General features: G+C 39.0%; 1 long non-coding RNA gene and 1 pseudogene across 1 annotated transcript in view; both read left to right on the top strand.

Annotated features, from left to right (window-relative positions):
- The first annotated feature begins 8,034 nt into the window (after positions 1 to 8,034).
- Positions 8,035 to 19,846, top strand: part of LOC123571923 (uncharacterized) — a 66,025-nt gene continuing 54,213 nt past the window's right edge. The window contains exons 1-2 of the long non-coding RNA XR_010584746.2: positions 8,035 to 8,362; positions 11,889 to 11,969. This is a non-coding gene — a long non-coding RNA (uncharacterized lncRNA). The remainder of the gene's footprint in view (positions 8,363 to 11,888; positions 11,970 to 19,846) is intronic.
- Positions 8,818 to 9,132, top strand: LOC102128638 (large ribosomal subunit protein eL42-like; annotated as a pseudogene).

Below are 19,846 nucleotides of genomic sequence, written 5' to 3'. Positions count from 1 at the left end.
TTGCATCGATGTTCATCAGGGATATTGGTTTAAAATTCTCTTTTTTTGTTGTGTCTCTGCCAGGCTTTGGTATCAGGATGACGCTGGCCTCATAAAATGAGTTAGGGAGGATTCCCTCTTTTTCTATTGATTGGAATAGTTTCAGAAGGAATGTTACCAGCTCCTCCTTGTACTTCTGGTAGAATTCAGCTGTGAATCCATCTGGTCTTGGACTTTTTTTGGTTGGTAGGCTATTAATTATTGCCTCAATTTCAGAGCCTGCTATTGGTCTATTCAGGGATTCAGCTTCTTCTTGGTTTAGTCTTGGGAGAGTGTAAGTGTCCAGGAAATTATCCATTTCTTCTAGATTTTCTAGTTTATTTGCATAGAGGTGTTTATAGTTTTCTCTGATGGTAGTTTGTATTTCTGTGGGGTCGGTGGTGATATCCCCTTTATCATTTTTTATTGCGTCTATTTGATTCTTCTCTCTTTTCTTCTTTATTAGTCTTGCTAGTGGTCTATCAATTTTGTTGATCTTTTCAAAAAACCAACTCCTGGATTCATTGATTTTTTGGAGGGTTTTTTGTGTCTCTATCTCCTTCAGTTCTGCTCTGATCTTAGTTATTTCTTGCCTTCTGCTAGCTTTTGAATGTGTTTGCTATTGCTTCTCTAGTTCTTTTAATTGTGATGTTAGAGTGTCAATTTTAGATCTTTCCTGCTTTCTCTTGTGGGCATTTAGTGCTATAAATTTCCCTCTACACACTGCTTTAAATGTGTCCCAGAGATTCTGGTATGTTGTATCTTTATTCTCGTTGGTTTCAAAGAACATTTTTATTTCTGCCTTCATTATGTACCCAGTAGTCATTCAGGAGCAGGTTATTCAGTTTCCATGTAGTTGAGCAGTTTTGATTGAGTTTCTTAGTCCTGAGTTCTAGTTTGATTGCACTGTGGTCTGAGAGACAGTTTGTTATAATTTGTTTTTGTACATTTACTGAGGAGTGCTTTACTTCTAATTATGTGGTCAATTTTGTAATAAGTGTGATGTGGTGCTGAGTAGAATGTATATTGTGTTGATTTGGGGTGGAGAGTTCTGTAGATGTCTATTAGGTCTGCTTGCTGCAGAGATGAGTTCAATTCCTGGATATCCTTGTTAACTTTCTGTCTCGTTGATCTGTCTAATGTTGACAGTGGGGTGTTGAAGTCTCCCATTATTATTGTATGGGAGTCTAAGTCTCTTTGTAAGTCTTTAAGGACTTGCTTTATGAATCTGGGTGCTCCTGTATTGGGTGCATATATATTTAGGATAATTAGCTCTTCCTGTTGAATTGATCCCTTTACCATTATGTAATGGCCTTCTTTGTCTCTTTTGATCTTTGATGGTTTAAAGTCTGTTTTATCAGAGACTAGTATTGCAACCCCTGCTTTTTTTTGTTCTCCATTTGCTTGGTAAATCTTCCTCCATCCCTTTATTTTGAGTCTATGTATGTCTCTGCATGTGAGATGGGTCTCCTGAATACAACAGACTGATGGGTCTTGATTCTTTATCCAGTTTGCCAGTCTGTGTCTTTTAATTGGAGCATTTAGTCCATTTACATTTAAGGTTAATATTGTTATGTGTGAACTTGATCCTGCCATTATGATATTAACTGGTTATTTTGCTCGTTAGTTGATGCAGTTTCTTCCTAGCCTCGATGGTCTTTACATTTTGCCATGTTTTTGCAATGGCTGGTACCGGTTGCTCCTTTCCATGTTTAGTGCTTCCTTCAGGGTCTCTTGTAAGGCAGGCCTGGTGGTGACAAAATCTCTAAGCATTTGCTTATCTGTAAAGGATTTTATTTCTCCTTCACTTATGAAACTTAGTTTGGCTGGATATGAAATTCTGGGTTTAAAATTCTTTTCCTTAAGAATGTTGAATATTGGCCCCCACTCTCTTCTGGCTTGTAGAGTTTCTGCCGAGAGATCTGCTGTTAGTCTGATGGGCTTCCCTTTGTGGGTAACCCGACCTTTCTCTCTGGCTGCCCTTAAGATTTTTTCCTTCATTTCAACTTTGGTGAATCTGACAATTATGTGTCTTGGAATTGCTCTTCTCGAGGAGTATCTTTGTGGCGTTCTCTGTATTTCCTGAATTTGAATGTTGGCCTGCCCTACTAGGTTGGGGAAATTCTCCTGGATGATATCCTGAAGAGTGCTTTCCAATTTGGTTCCATTTTCCCCCTCACTTTCAGGCACCCCAAGCAGACGTAGATTTGGTCTTTTTACATAATCCCATACTTCTTGCAGGCTTTGTTCATTTCTTTTTCTTCTTTTTTCTTTAGGTTTCTCTTCTCGCTTCATTTCATTCATTTGATCCTCAATCGCTGATGCTTTCTTCCAGTTGATCGAGTCGGTTACTGAAGCTTGTGCATTTGTCACGTATTTCTCGTGTCATGGTTTTCATCTCTGTCTATTCGTTTATGGCCTTCTCTGCATTAATTATTCTAGTTATCAATTCTTCCACTCTTTTTTCAAGATTTTTAGTTTCTTTGCGCTGGGTACGTAATTCCTCCTTTAGCTCTGAGAAGTTTGATGGACTGGAGCCTTCTTCTCTCATCTCGTCAAAGTCATTCTCCATCCAGCTTTGATCCGTTGCTGGCAATGAGCTGCGTTCCTTTGCAGGGGGTGATGCGCTCTTATTTTTTGAATTTCCATCTTTTCTGCCCTGCTTTTTCCCCATCTTTGTGGTTTTATCTGCCTCTGGTCTTTGATGATGGTGACGTACTGATGGGGTTTTGGTGTGGGTGTCCTTCCTGTTTGTTAGTTTTCCTTCTAACAGTCACGACCCTCAGCTGTAGGTCTGTTGGAGATTGCTTGAGGTCCACTCCAGACCCTGTTTGCCTGGGTATCAGCAGCAGAGGCTGCAGAAGATAGAATATTGCTGAACAGTGAGTGTACCTGTCTGATTCTTGCTTTGGAAGCTTCCTCTCAGGGGTGTACTCCACCGTGTGAGGTGTGGGGTGTCGGTGCCCCTAGTGGGGGATGTCTCCCAGTTAGGCTACTCAGGGGTCAGGGACCCCCTTGAGCAGGCAGTCTGTCCCTTCTCAGATCTCAACCTCTGTGTTGGGAGATCCACTGCTCTCTTCAAAGCTGTCAGACAGAGTCTTTTGAGTCTGCAGAGGTTTCAGCTGCTTTTTGTTGTTGTTGTTGTTGTTGTTTAGCTGTGCCCTGTCCCCAGAGGTGGAGTCTACAGAGACAGGCAGGACTCCTTGAGCTGCTGTGAGCTCCACCCAGTTGGAGCTTCCCAGCTGCTTTGTTTATCTACTTAAGCCTCAGCAATGGCCGGCGCCCCTTCCCCAGCCTTGCTGCTGCCTTGCCGGGATATCACAAACTGCTGTGCTAGCAATGAGGGAGGCTCCGTGGGCGTGGGACCCTCCCGGCCAGGTGTGGGATATAGTCTCCTGGTGTGCCCATTTGCTAAGATCTTTGGTAGAGCGCAGTATTGAGGTGGGAGTTACCCGATTTTCCAGGTGTTGTGTGTCTCAGTTCCCCTGGCTAGGAAAAGGGATTCCCTTCCCCCTTGCGCTTCCCAGGTGAGGCGATGCCTAGCCCTGCTTCAGCTGTAGCTGGTCGGGCTGCAGCAGCTGACCAGCACTGATTGTCAGGCACTCCCTAGTGAGATAAACCCAGTACCTCAGTTGAAAATGCAGAAATCACCTGTCTTCTGTGTCGCTGGCGCTGGGAGTTGGAGACTGGAGCTGTTCCTATTCAGCCATCTTGCTCTGCCAGGTTTACTTTTTAAATGTCTTTATTTATTCAACAAGCACTCATTTTTTGCCAGTAATGTTCCATCTGATACCCTGTAAGAGCTTAATTTTGCCTCTATGGAATTAAGATATATGAGAGAGGGAAGAAACTCATGTAAACCTTCATTTCCTTTTCTAAAGTATTATCTGGAACATTGCTGACTTCTTGCAGTGTCAGGAAATTGGAACATTAGTAACCTCAGGTATGAAGTTTCTCTTTAAATTTTGTTCTTTCCCTTGCAGTTTATCTAATTGTCTCAATTCCCTTCTCTTCTTGGACGCTGTGTCACAGGTGTGCCTGTCTCTAAGGCTGTGTCTTAAAGGTGTGGAAATCCACTGGAGGACCTATACAGACCTTAATAACAAATTGTTTTTATTCTCCAACAACTGCAACATCTCCTGCCTCCCTGGGATAGTCTGCATTTATCCCCCACAGTCCTTTGTGTATGCATATGATAGAAATGCCCAAGTACTCCTCAAGCATTGATTGTTGGAGCCTGCTGAAGGTATTTTCCATTCTTAGGGAGAGGTCTTTCTGGTAATTTTTAGCTGTTCACAGCGTTCCTTGGAAATAATAATTTTCATTTGTTGATACCTGACAGTAAGCATCAGAGGAAAAGTTCCACTGGAATTCAAGAGGTTTGTCTTCACTCAGTTTCCAATTATGCTGTATTTTCCTTTTATATGCTACAAATATGATTGATTGCTTGTTTTAAGGAATGAGGTAAATTAAGCTCAGTCAACTATCTGACATGCTTGTAGCTCTGAGACAGCTGAGGAACAGGTGGTCTAAAATGCATAGCCCTTTCAGTTAATTTAGTGGACTCACTTGAATCTAATTCTAAGAAAACCCATCAAGCTGTCAATCAAAGACCCTTGAGTGAAGAGAAGGCAAAGCAACAGGATTAAAGTAAAGCAATTATATTCGCCAAGCAGAGGACTTTATTTCATGAAAAGAAACAGCAATACCAACAGATGTTCAGTTGGATCAGCTGAAGTTTGTGTTTGGATTTGGATATATATATATATACATTTTTTCCCTATGACTTTTCTGAAAAAGTCCATAGAAGTGTTCTATTTTACTTTTAAGACCCAAAAAGCCACTATATAATCTCTGTTCACTGGCTGGAGTTTGCATTTTGCTTTACTATGATGGGTGAAAAAGTTTTCTGCTCTAAAAACCAGGTCCTTGGCTTTCTGTGAGTTCACGTGATTTTTGAAACCTGATGTCTTCTATTCTCCATCTATTACGGCCCTAATATTTATTAAAACTCCTAAACACCCAAGATAGGTGACATGTATAACATCTAATATAAATAAGTTCTAGAATGTAAAAGAATGTTTTGTGCAGTAGGAAGTTGAAAAGAAGCAGCCCAGTAGAACAATGGTCAAAAGATATGAAGTGAGGGAGTTTCAAATGGTTAATTATTATCAGGAGATTCAACATTTTTTAGCAGTAATCAGAGAAATGCAAAACTGTATTGATCTGGATTGGTTACTGTATGGTAAATGCACCTGACAGTGATAACCTGCGCATACCCTAAGAATGATACTATATGGCATAGGCACCTGAATGTTCAGATTTTGGAGCTAAGGAATCCAGGAGTAGCCAACCTGGAGATCCATTCGTTATCTAAGAGGAACATCTGTGTCTCTAGCCCAGCCCCTGGGAACATGCCATACTAGAGATCAAGGCCCTTTGATACGGGTTAAACGAAGATTGCCAGGTGGGGGTTGTTAGGGGGAGAGTGTTAAGTGAAAATTTTGTGTAAACTGAACGCTTTCTGAAAGTGGTTGCAGTTCTTCTGCCCAGTCCACCACCACTGGACTCTCTCCCCTGTATAGAAGCTCTTGACCGGGCGCAGTGGCTCACGTCTGCAATCCCAGCAGTTTGGGAGTCCAAGGTGGGCAGATCATGAGGTCAGGAGATGGAGGCTATCCTGGCTAACATGGTGAAACTCTGTCTCTACTAAAAATACAAAAAATGAGCCAGGCATGGTGTCAGGTGCCTGTAGTCCTAGCTACTCGGGAGGCTGAGGCAGGAGAATGGCGTGAACCCGGGAGGAGGAGCTTGCAGTGAGCCAAGATCACATCACTGCACTCCAGCCTGGGCAACAGAGCAAGACTCAGTCTCAAAAAAAAAAAAGAAAAAAAAAGCTCCTGATAACACACCATGTCTCATTCTCTGGTTCTGGGTCTCTTATTTGGCCTCTTGAACCTGGTGCCATCCCGTTAAGAGTCAATAGAGTTTTGGCATAACAGTTACACACTGTGTTCTATTTGTAAAAATGTATTGAGATGTACACATGTATACTTTTCTGTATGTTCATATTTCAATAAGGAGTTGAAAAAGGATCAGAAAGAAGCAATAAACTAACACTTTAAAAAAGATGTCAATTTATACCTTTACAGATTGGCAAAGATTTGAGCAACTGAAATATCCAATATTGTTAGAGTTGTAAAGAGATGTGGTACCTTCTGCACTCTTAGTGGGAATATAAATTGGTACCCTCTTCTGAGAGAGAAAAAAAATCTGGCACTATTTAGTGGAACTGAGAATGCTCAAACTCTAGAACACAACAATCCCACTCCTGGATATAACAAAAAAATATAGTTTAGGATCTCAAGGAGAAATGTAAAAGATAATGAGCATAAATAACAGTTCCTTAAATCTGATATTAAAGTGCCTGGAATTGTGCTTTTCACCTATGTGGACCACATACATACATAGTAACTAATGTGGCAGGGAAATGGAGAAGATGGAGATGGGACACACCTTGTTGGATGCAAGATGAAATGCAAAAATAACTGAACTCACCAAGTTAAATATGTTTATGAGTAAATGACATATTTCTCCCTTGATTCCTAGGCTTGTGGAAGAAACAGGAAAAAAGAAAAGAGAAAAAAAATATTTGCAGACAAGGAAGTTCATGATAAAAAGATAATGACGCTGGCCTGAAACAATTCAAGTTTCCAAAATGTCTCTGGAGCCACAGGAAGCCTCAGAAAGCCATCCTTGGAGTTCAGACGATGTCCTGAAAAGTCACTGAAGAAGACAAGGAATTATGAAATGACAGAACAAGCAAAGAAATTATATTCAGCTGATATAGGGAGTGGGCAAAGGGTAATAAAAGAAGAAGGCCCGGAAGCGAGATAAATCAGTGAGCAACAATACAGGCAGAAGTGAATTGGCTGAAGAGCTAATTGGGTTTAATAATTATCATCCCCTCCTCACGCACAAGTGCATCAAAGTAGTTTTGTATTCTTCAGAAAGATAACCTCCCCAAATCTTATAAACCTAACAGAGAAAGCCAAAGTGCCCCATCTCTAGACTCCACTCCAGACAAATGTCTTTTCATTTTTCTTTTATAGTTTGTTTTTGTTTTTGTCCCATTTATGTTGAAAGAAAAGACATTACAGGTGCCATCTGTCCAGCTGCATCACCTCTAGAACATTGCCTGGTGAGATCATAGAGGACTGCTATATCCCAAGGATTAACTAACTCTCCCATAGTTTCATTTCTTGCCTTACCTTTTCAGTACAAAATGCATGCTGTTAGGGATTACCAGAGAAGAAATTCACAGCAGAAACAGCCAAGGACACAATCTTGCCTTCACCTGAGTCCCACACAGGATGAGAGAGGTAATCAGAGGCATTACAGCCTCTTAGACATGTGTAGACTATTGAATTAATTACACAGTTCTGCTTTCTCCTTTGTGTCTGGAAATCAAATCCAAAAGAGCTACAATGTCTTTGGAGAGGACACCACTAGGTCACTAGCCAGATTCACATTTTATATCATAAGGATTGATTTTTTTTTTTTTTTTTTTTTTTTTTTTTTTTTTTTTTTTTACCTAGGATAGCATAAGGAGACCATTGAAACCTACATAATTGTTACATTTGGACAGATTTTCAGCATTGTAAAGACCACGAAACCTCATCTGGCCCCCTATAGGGTCTTATTATTGCGGTCAGGTAGCTAAATAAATGTGTAATCTGTAACTGCTGGCATAAATTACCTATTTCGCAGCCTTCTCCGGAGCATGACAAAATCAGAGAGAGACATAGAAATTCTTCTTTGTAATACCATTTAATGTGGGCAAATTGATGAAACAGCCTATGTAGCTCTTTCATTAAGCAAGTGACCCCTGAAGGGGAATGCACAGCAGCTGGAATTATTCAGCCAATCAAGGCAAGCAGGTGTAGATGTGACCTACTGGATTCGCAGCTCAACTTCACAGACTTTACAGCTGGGTTAAACTCTTGCTGTTTTCTCAAAGCTTGGGCCTGTGTCAGCAGCAGCAGCAACAGCATCGCCAGGGAGCGTTTTAGAACACAGATCCTTGGGCCTCACCTCGGACACACCCAAACAGAATCTGAGATCCCCAAGTGATTCATGTGCACAATGAAGACTGAGAAGCATTGGTTTAAAGATGTGATACTGAGATGACCAAAAACTGCCCCCAAAGCTATCTGAGGTCTAAGTTCACCAGAGAGACATGAGGAAGAAGGATATATGTAGTATATTTGTTTACACGGGCTCTGGAATCAGAAAAAAAGGGATACAAACACTGGATCAACCTTTACCAGTTCTACGCCCTTGGGTAAGTTGTCAGTCTCTTTACTTTCAGGTCCCTTACCTCTAAAGTGGGACAATAATATTACTTTCTTCATAGGATTGCAATTTTCTTGCTAAGCTCAGAGCAGGTCACCTATAAGTCCTCAATATCAGTTCTCTTATGATTCGAAGGTATAGATACTGATGACATAATCTGGGAAAGAATAATTGAGTCCAACTACCTCTGCTGCAGACCTTGATTATCCCTTGATTATAAATACTGCTGCAGGGTTCTGTGCTTGCTCTGCTTGCCGCCTCCTGGCTCCGTTATCTGCAGGAAAACGTGGATCCTCCAATGTCAGATTCTAATACATTTCTCAGTTCCACTGATATTGGGAAAGAGACCACTTTTTACAACATGCTAAGGTCTTAGATGCTGAACAAAGTAAGATAAAGAAAATGTATAGGGATCCTTTCCGTGCCAATAGCACTCACGCAAACATGGTGAATGTTCCTAAAACCCACCGGACTTTCTGTAAGAAGTGGGGCAAGTACCAACCCCATAAAGTAACACAGTACAAGAAGGACAAGGATTCTCTGTAGGCCCAGGGAAAGTGGCATTCTAACAGGAAGCAGAGTGGCTATGGTGGGCAGACTAAGTTGATTTTCTGGAAAAAGGCTAAAACTACAAAGATTGTGCTAAGGTTTGAGTGTATGGAACCCAACTGCAGATCTAAGAGAATGCTGGCTATTAAAATATGCAAGCATTTTGAACTGGGAGGAAATAAGAGAAAGGGCCAAGTGATCCAGTTCTAAGTGTCATCTTTTGTTTTATTACTGTATTAGTCCGTTTTCACACTGATGATAAAGATATATCTGAGACTGGGCAATTTACAAAAGAAAAGTTTAATTGAACTCACAGTTCCACGTGGCTGGGGAGGCCTCATGATCATGGTGGAAGGTAAGGGAGATAAGGATATGTATAATGGGTATAAACATACAGTTAAACAGAAAAAAAAATAAGTTACAATGTTTGATGGCAGAGTAGGATGACTAGAGTTGACAGCAATATATTGTATATTTCAAAATAGCTAAGAGGGGACTGCAAGTGTTTCCAACACATAAAAACAATAAATACTTGAAGTGATGGATATTCAAACAACCTGATTTGATCATTATACATTCTATGCATATAACAAAATACTACATGTACCCCATAAAAATGTACAAACATAGGCCAATAAAAAAGTGAGAGAAGGGCCAGATAGGTGCAGTGGCTCACGCCTGTAATCCCAGCACTTTGGGAGTCCGAGGCAGGTGGATCACTACGTCAGGCATTGGAGACCAGCCTGGCCAACATAGTGAAACTGTCTCTACTAAAAAAAAAAATAGAAAAATTAGCTGAGCATGGTGGTAGGCACCTGTAATCCCAGCTACTCAGGAGGCTAAGGCAGGAGAATCACTTGAACCTGGGAAGCAGAGGTTGCAGTAAGCCAAGATCACGCCACTGCACTCCAGCACAGGCAACAGTGCAAGACTCGGTCTCAAAAAAAAAAAAAAAAAAAAAAAAGGTGAGAGAAGACATTTATTGTAGCACAAATAACTGACAAATGACTATGAATATGTAAGGAAGTTTTATAAATCAATAATGAAATATAACCTATTTTTAATTGGCAAAATACTTAAATATTAACTTCATAAAAGAGAATACTAAAAATGCCATAAACATGAAAAGGTGCTCAAGCTCATTCATCATTAAGGGAATGAAAATTAAAAAGACAATGAGATGCCATTATATTTTACTAGAATTGTGAAAATTTAAAAGACTGAGAACTTCAAGTGTTGCCAAAGATGTGGTACATTTTGAGGACTCCTTCACAGCTGCTAGAAGTACAAATTGAAATTACTGCCTTAAAAAATTATTTAGTGTTACATACTAAAGTTTAATATGCCTATACACTACGATTCTACTTCTGGTTAAATATAAATTTAGAAATAAAATGAAAATATACTGTATAATATGTATATAAAATATATGCACTTTTGGACCAAAATGCTTGCAAAAGAATTTTTATAGCAGTGTTTTTCATAATAGGCAAAATTTGGAATTTGAATATGGCTCAAAGTCCGTCAAGTCTAAATATATCAATAAATCATGATATATATTTATACAGTCAAGTACTTTACATACAACAATGAAAATCAACATTTCACAGTTAGTTATACGCAGAAACATGGATGAAGCTCACAAAGAAACTGAATGAGCAAAAAAAAGCCAATGCAATAGGCTGTTTTATATACAGGGGTTACCTATAGGATAGAAATTTGCCTTTTCAGGAAAAGGGAAGAATGATGACCAGGAAGACCAAAAGGTAACTTTTAAGGTTCTGGCATCCCATGTCTTTACCTAGTGGGAATTATATAGGTGTACTCATGTTCTGATAGTAAATATGTGAGATTTTCCTGCATGTGTTATACTGCAGTAAAAACTTAAAACATACGGGGTTATTTAGTGGCTATAGAATCTCGGTTTGGGAAGATGGAAAATTTCTTGAGATAGATAGTGGCAATGGTTGCACAACAATGTCAATGTACTTAATGTCCCTGATCTGTACACTAAAACATAGTTAAAATAGTAAATTTTAAATTATGCATATTTTTATCACAATAACAAACTTTAAAAATAAAATAAATGCAAATGAAATCATGTAAGAAGAAAAGCTGTAAGATGACTCATGAACAGAGCATTGGTTAAAGCACAGGGGAGAGTATATAAACAGGCTTAGGTACCCCAGCAGACACTATGTTATGTGGAGCAGTGTGGGGAATTACCAGAGAAGGCTGAGCAGATGTGTGTCCTATTCCAAGGTAAATTCTGTTAACTCTGTGAAACTGGTAGTGATATATAAAATTAATATGTAATACACAAGTTTAATCAAAGTAAGAATCAAAAGTTTCCCAAATCCCAAAGCAGTTTTTATTTTGTGAAAACAAAAACAAGCAGACAGCGATATGAGAATCTAGGAGCTTTTAGCTGATTGCTGTGTCCAGTAAGAAAGATGTGGGAGGCAGAGGGCTCTGAGATATACAGTTAGGGAGGTGTCTTTGGGTATATCTAACCCTGAGCTCCTAGACCAGATTTCAGAAACCAGAAGAAATAGGATTGGTGATTGGACATTAATTTTTGTGTACATCTCAGCTAGTGAGATAATAAGAACCTAATCACAGTAATTTCTAGGATTAAAACATTGCCATCACTCAAAATTTACAATAGATGCACAACACAGCCAACTTGATAAAGCAAAGTGTCAATTTTATATATATACATGAATAAATAACTACAAAAATGAATTCTTAGGGATGTTTGCTGCTGATCTCAGTGGAGCAGCCTAGCTCAGGACATTGAATTTCTGAATTCAATGCACCTGACTTTGGATTTCCTTCAGAGCTAAGCCCACTTCCACAACTTTTATATTTCAAGTCGAGTGTTTCATAGTACTTGTATTTTGTGTCTGTTTCATTTGTTTTGCTTGTTAATTGATTTTTCATTTATTCGGTTATTATTTATCCAGACTCATTGAATTATGAATGGTGCTAATGGAATTTAAAGATGAAAGACATTGGAAACTACGCCACAGGACACTTACATCCTGGTAAGTTACATCCAAACAAGCCATTACTATAACCACGAAGTAAGTCTCCCCACATCAAACTTTCTTTTCAAATGTTCTCCTTGCTATCCCTACAGGATACCTCTTGCATTCCTTTTTTTCTAACATCTTTCCTTACACTTCATTCTTCATTTCTCTGCTCACCGGCACTCACACTGACTTTGAATACAAGTTTAGAATTGGTCTCATGAGCTGATAACGAGAATGTATTTCCTCTCCTGTTTTAAATAACATTGTTTCCAGGTGAATTATCTCTTTCAGTTTGTGTGTACATCCTGAGAGATCATTGCCTAATTTTAAAGAAAAATGACAAGTGGAGTATGTTCTCATGATGTCTATGGAGCAGCAGCTTTTCAGTGAACATGGAAACTTGATAGTTTTAATCTTAGAGGAAAATAAAAACTAGGCAGAGACAGTAGTGGTGCATTAGACAATAAAAAATATCGAGAAGATCTGGAAACAAACAGAGAAATAGATATACTTTTAAGTTTGATTCCAAATCCAACAAATATTGCCAGGAAATAGCACAGATTAGAACTGGAAGGTATGGCTGATGGTAGGGCTCACTGCTGGACAAAGAGGAATGCATAGGCTGTTGGAATTTTTGTTTGCTTTTTCTGTCTGTGATCACAAGGGCTCATGATGCCAGAAGCTCCCAACAACAAATAATGATTCCTGTTGACCATGGTCTGTGTTGCAATTTCCACGCTTACTTGTCCATAGCATGAGCTAAGTCAATTATTCATAGCATCAGCAACTTGGCTTCCCCCATTTCCGGGATGCTTCTTCAACATTCTAATTGTAAAATGTGAACACCTAAATGCCGACATATGATGTATTAAATAAGAATCAACTGTCTCTAACTCTCCAAACTGACCCTTCAAGGGAACAGAGGCGAACTTAAAAAAAAGCCAAAAACTAGTTTTCCAGGGTCACCACCTCCCAAAAGACAAAATAGAACAAAACAAAGCCAAAACAACTTCACTCTGTATTAAAATACAAGCAGTTATGAAATTTTAACAACTGTAGACTTTAAAATTGCTCTCAGGTAGATTTTCACCTGTTCATCCCCACTGCCAGTGTTCCAGTACAAGCCCTCATCATCATATTCTGGATTGTGGCTGTCACTGCCGCCTAACTCTTCTCCCAACCTCTAATTCAAATTAATGGAGTAGACTCTCCACAATAGATCTGATCATCCATGGTGTCCCATTGTCATGGGGATTGCATTCAAATTCTTCCATGTGGAACACAAAGCCTGTCACCATCAGGTCCCAAACAATCTTTTCTCCTCTGTCCAGACTTCCCCCAGCTTGCCCCACATTTCCTGTGCTCTTCATGTGCTCACTTCTGAAGATCTCCTAATGGGCTGCCTTTATTCAAGCAGTTTCCCCTTCCAGGAACTCCTTTCATGTTAACAGCCATTTGTGTTGTGTATTTTAAAACTGGATTCTGTGGTTGCCCTCTTCCAATAAGTTATTGTGTATTTTTATTTTCCCATCCTAAGGCCTCCATGATCTGATCCCTACCTACGTCTCCCCTCTAGAACTCCCTCTTTTCTTCTTCTTCCGAGGTCTCTACTCTCTATGGGCTGATTCTTCCTTTTCTCCTGGCACATTTCTCCTATTCCTGTCTCAGGCTTCTGCGTATAAACCATTACTGTATGTGAATCTTGCCTCCATGGTCACTCCTAGATAGGTTAGGACTCCCTGCCAACGTTCTGACTTATCACACATTAGTTCTTTATTCACACATATTCACTTTCTATGTAAATGGGTAATTTAGCTAGACTGAAATCTCCCTGAGGTAAGGGGTAGTGACCTGTTTGTCCTTTGCCTACATCTACAATGTAGTAACTATTCACTGTTTGTTGAAAGACCTCAATATAATAATGAAATAAATATAACTTTAAATAAATATAAAATATATATTAATCATAATAAAAAATAATAAAAGTACATTATAGAATAATTACAAACTGTCAAACCACCATCATTTTCTCCACTAAATGAAATGACTTATCCAAGAGAATGTGTCTTCATAAAACATCAGAATTTGAGAATATTTTTAACTAATTGGAGAAAAGGCATGTTTTCATTTCTTAAATATCTGAATTGTATACTATTAGGAGATTTTATTTATTTCAAATTCACACAATCTCATGTGTAAGTGTTCTTTGAGGTTACTATGTTTAAAGTACACAATAAGAATAATTTAAATTAATTTCCTTGTTTATGTATAAATTTTTTGCTAAAGCATTTATAGTAGTAGTATCTAATATATTAAACTATCTCCTTAAAATATGATTGGCTATCAAATACTTTGAAACAAAATAATATAAAAAGCAAAGCATACAATCAAATACTTTTCCTCAAATTCCATGGATTCTAATGAAAGGAATGTCAGTTGGGATATTTTTATTATGTTTAAGCTTCTAATATTATCAGTTACATTTTAGCCGGTTCACACAACCCTAATGTTGATTGAAAATTGCCACGTGCCCTACATATTTCTCATGTGAACACATTTATAACATCTTTTTTAAATGGGAAGCTTTCTCAAGTTAGAGAAGTCTTTAGTATTATTGTTACAGCTATGATTTGGGGGTACACTGCTGTGGGCAAACAATAATGAGGGTCACTGAATCAAATCTGGACTTTGGGCAGAAGGCTCAGAGGTATTATGGTGCCCATTCTCTCAGCATATTGTGAAAAGAAATTCTTGGGTTTGGGCATAGCTGAATACACTGTGGAACTGCACTCCACTCAAGGAATCTATTCTGTTCTTTTTCCTAAGACAGATATGACAGCAACACTGCACCTTACACTTGGGTGCCAAGTGATCTGAGATCAGATTGTTTAGCAGAGTGCTAAGAATTGCCAGGCTTCAAGCAGTCCATGTAGAAAATGTGGGGGCTTTGGTCCTGTAGGACTTGAGTTTGGGCACAGCTATTCCCTCTGGGAGAAGACCAAAACATTCATATGAGGCAACATGGGGGGGCCTGAGGTAACTCCTTAGAAATTCTGGCTGCCATCTCCATGCACACCTTCTCTATTCACAGGCTCTTATTTTCATGATGACTGAGTTGACACTGAGTCCAAAATATTTTTTTCCTTCTCTCTAAGGCACTGAATATAGAATGGCCTGGAAACTTGACTTGTTAACCACAAATCAAAGGAGAAATTAATCTTTCAGTGATAATTGCATGAATATAAGAACACAGAAAAAAAGGCAAAGCAACTATTCTTTCTGTGAATACCTGCTCATGCCTGTTAAATCATCTATCCCTCCAATGCCTCTGTGAAGTAGATGTTACTAGTCCTCTTACAAAACTAGAAAAACTCCTTAAAACTAGAAAAAGGAGAATCAGTATGCTGAATAAATGACTCAAGACTTCGTTGCTCTTGAAAGGCAGTCTTGTCCGAATCCAGGCACCGTTTGTTGGGGCAGATTTTCTATGATTCTCTTCAGAGTTACTATAAACACAAAACAGTTTGTTATATAACTATACAAACTGCATGAGTCAGTGATTTTGTGTTATCTGCAGGCCCAAGATACTGTGTCCGTTACTTCCTTTTTTCATTCCTACTCCATGTAATCCTCCACTTGAGTAGATTTGCTCAAATTCTAATTAAACCAAAAATCAGGGTTTTTCCAAGTTTCTTTAATTGATGAAATCCATTTAAAAAGTAAAGTCTAACTCAGAAATCCACGATATATAAATGACCACAGAGAAACTGCTTTGATTGAACTTGGGGTGGGAGATCCACAGCCCCACCTTCTACTCAAATATAAATAAGGTGTCCCTGAACACTTTTTTGAATATTGAAGTTTCATGGACCATGCAATTTGAAAGCCACCGCTTTCATCAGAAAGTTTGCTATAGAAAACAAGTATCATGCCTAGCCTTGAGTTTTCTGGTTATCTTTCTCTGTCTTGGACAGAGAAGGCCATTCCCAGCAGGGGAAGGGATGGTGGCTCACAATCTGTTGAGCTGCAGCAGCAGCAAATGAAGGACAGAATTTTTCTAAAGTTTTAACTCACGAAATGGGAAAAATTACCTCATTACCCCAGAGGCCTGTTACTGCAACTCAATTGTATGGTATACAAATGTTTATGTCATAAAAGTTATGCTTTCTATATATCATGTTGGAAATTCAACTACCCTCACCCTTACAATAAACTCCTATGACATTGTGTGGATTTGCAGTTTGAGTCCATTTGTCTTTCTGATCCATTAATAGTGCATTTATCATCAAATGAACTTAAAATGATTTGCTGCTGTCTGCTTTCAACAGTGTGGATAACCAAGGCATTGACATTGACTGGTGAATTTCACTATAGGGCAGAGATTATGAGTATACAGGAGGCTGGTACAGATTTAATGAAAAGAGAGAATAACAGATTCAGGAGCAGGTAGAAATCAGAACAAAATGCAATCACTGAAAAATTTACCCTTTGTTATAGTGCTTCTGCAAATATGAGGTTACAAACACAGCTCCTCTTTCTGACATTGACAAGGAGTTTACATCGTTACCTACAAGTGTTTACATTGTTCCTGCATCAATAGATTTTACTTACTGATTTGTCCCCAGAGCCTAAAGTGAAAATGAATATTATGCTTGTCTTTATTGTTGGGTGGTAAGAAAAAGAAGGTTTGTGTGAAACCAGTGTTGCCTTGGCCTCAATTTGTCATTTAAAAAAAGGTAAAGATATTCAGCTGCTTCAGTGGGTTAATCAGAGAGTCATTTCAGAGACTGTAATATCAGACATCAACTCTCTAGGGGCTCCTTCAGCCATTACACCTATACAATCACTTCTACCTTTAAAACAATCAATAGTAACAACAATAACAAAAAGTGACTTTTCTGTTCCTTCTAGGAATTATCCAGTTTCTGCTTTCAAAGCCAAACAAATAAGCCATCTCCTAACTCAGTCTCCACATTACCAGCTTCATTCTAGATTCTAAAACTTGACTTTCCTTAAGGCTCTAATCTAATTCTCCCCTTTCAAAGAGCAGTGAGCACCACCTCAGGAACTCCATGGTGTGTCTCAAGATTTCAAGCTGTTTGGGGTGGCCCTGAACTTGCCCAGAATTCATTGAGTTACCTTAGAAGTATCCATGAAAGAGAGAGGAGACTGTCTTCAAGCAGTAAGTCTAACCAAACCATTAAGTGGAAAATAGGAAGACCAGGAAAACTCTGGGGAGGAGCAATGAAAAGGAAAACTGGGGTCCAGATGTAGAATTTCTCCATTTTTTTATGAAGAAACTAATCCACACTAATATAAGCAAGGATTAAACATTGCCACCGAATTTCCTAATTTCTGCAGCCTTCAGCTTATGACAGTCTTAGGATTCCAAGAGGTAATCTTAGGATCTGATCTTCTAAAACTGCCTTTGTGAAAACTGTAACAGTGAGAAAATTATGACAGTGAAGGAGGTCTGTTGAGCTGCTGCAGCAGCAAATGAAGGACAGCCTTTTAACCAACTCCAACTTGCCTTTTACCTCTAAACCGCCTTTGGTCATTCCTGGACATGGGTCAAGTTAATTTTGGGATAAATGTTTATAGTTTAAGTGAAAATAGGCCTTCCTAAAATTAAACCACATTTTTAAAACAATGAAAGTCCATCAGGTTAGGAAGATGAGAGGGGTCTGAATTCTGCAAAGACATAGGAATAAATGATTACCAGTCACTGTTTTGGAGATCACAAGATTTGCAACTTCCCCAATTACTCCTATAAATAACCACACTATTATAGAACCTTTGGCCTATTGGCCTTTTAAGATGTCTTTTCAGACTTTCACATTTCTGACTAATGGATAACTCTACCCAGACCACAGACTGCTCTATGACCTTTACTTGGAAGTGGATGCAGAGCATGAGAACTATTTTTTACACACCTATATTTGGATTCCTCACCAATAAGCATTCCCCATTCTTTAACCCCTAGCCCACCAAACTATCCTTGAAAAACCCTAGCCTCCAAATTTTCAAAGAGGCTAATTTTAGTAAAAATAAAACTTCTGGTCTCCATTTAGATGGCTCTATGTGTATTAAACTCTTTACTGCTGTATTAGTCAGTTTATATGCTACTGATAAAGACACACCTGAGACTGGGCAATTTACAAAAGAAAGAGGTTTAATGGACTTACAGTTCCATGTGGCTAGAGAGGCCTCACAATGATGGCAGAAGGCAAAAGTTACCTCTTATTTGGTGGTGGCAAAAGAGACAGCTTGTGCAGAAAAACTCCCATTTTTAAAACCATTGGATCCCATGAGACTTATTCCCTATCACGAGAACAGCACAGGAAAGACCTGCCTCCATGATTCAATTACCTCCCACTGGGTCCCTCCCATAACACATAGGAATTCAAGATGAGATTTGGGTGGGGACACAACCATACCACATCAATTACAACTCCCCTAGCTTGATAAATCAACTGTTTCTGGATAGCAGGCCAAAAGAACCCATTAACTAGTTAGATATCTGGGGGCTCATCCAGGATAGCCCTTGTGGCTACCTGCCTGTGGCTTGGCAAACCCTCACTGGCAAAGGATCTGAAGGCCAGCCCAAGCAGCCACCTAGTGGGAAATGGATACACTTCCCACGTCCACTGGGTTTGTTTCAGTCTGTCCTCATCTGCCACCACTGGTGGTTCAAGTCAGGGGAACTATTGGAATCATACTTCAGACTTTTTATTTACTCCCCAATAACTTAGATTATCCATTTTTCTTCATTAATGCATGAAGAAACTCCTCACAGAAATTCAGTTGGTGGGATGAATTTCCAATATCCCACACATTTTTCCATAAATGTATTGTGATCATGTCAATGCAAACCTGATAATGTAATACAAACATGATAATGTAAATAAGCCTGCAGATGCATTTTTTTAGAAATTCTATTTGGGATAAATCCCTCACTGCTCAGCTTCTCTCTAACCCTTATGATGAGGAAACAACACTGTGAGGAACCATCTTATGGAAAGTAAAAGCATTCATTGGCTGCCACAGTCAATGCCAACACTGAACTCTTTCACCCAGAAGAGAAGGCCAATGCTTTGACAGTTTCCGCTTCTACTTCTTTGCATACCCACCCACCCAAGGTGCTCTCTGAAATTTAAAATTAAAATTCTGGTAAGGAAAGCATTTTCCCCCTCAACTCATCTGAATCTACAATATCAAAAGAGGCACCCATGTAGAGCAACTCCCAGAATTAGACAAGAACCCTCTGTCTCAGGCAAACTCAACAGTGTGACAAAAATCATGTAACTTTGGTATGATGGAGGGAGGAGTGCAACATACTCACTCTTTCAGAAACAACAACAGAACTGCACAAAACTGTCAAAACCACTATTTCAGTGCTCTGAAAATTGGCCAAAGACATGAAACAAACAGAGGCACATGTATTCATTAAACTATTTAACTTCTCAGAAGGACAGCATCTTTTCCCCATACCATCCCAGCCTCCACTCTTTCTCAGTGTGGTCTTTCAACCAGGGCAGGGATTAGTGCCTTTATACAAAAGGACCAAGAAAGATCCCTCAGCCCTTCTAAAATGTGAGGTTCTAACAAAAAGACAGCTGTCTGTGAACAAGGAAACAGGCCTTCACTAGACACCAGCTGTGCTGGAGCCTTTATTTCAGTCTTCTGGCCTCCAGAACTGTGAGAAATAAATTTCCATTGTTTCTAAGTCACTCGGTCTACGATATTTTGTCATAGCAGCTCTAACAGACTAAGATACCCTTCGTGAATCTGGAGAAAAGCTATTAAGATAGGCCTTATTCAAAAGACTCTAAATTAATAGACATATTAATTTTTAAAGTATTATAAAGCTCCGTTAATTTTAAAATGGA

The sequence above is a fragment of the Macaca fascicularis genome, chromosome 2 (genome assembly GCF_037993035.2).
Source record: "Macaca fascicularis isolate 582-1 chromosome 2, T2T-MFA8v1.1".
NCBI classification, from domain to species: Eukaryota; Metazoa; Chordata; class Mammalia; order Primates; family Cercopithecidae; genus Macaca; species Macaca fascicularis.
This window is presented reverse-complemented; position numbering and strand designations above follow the sequence as displayed.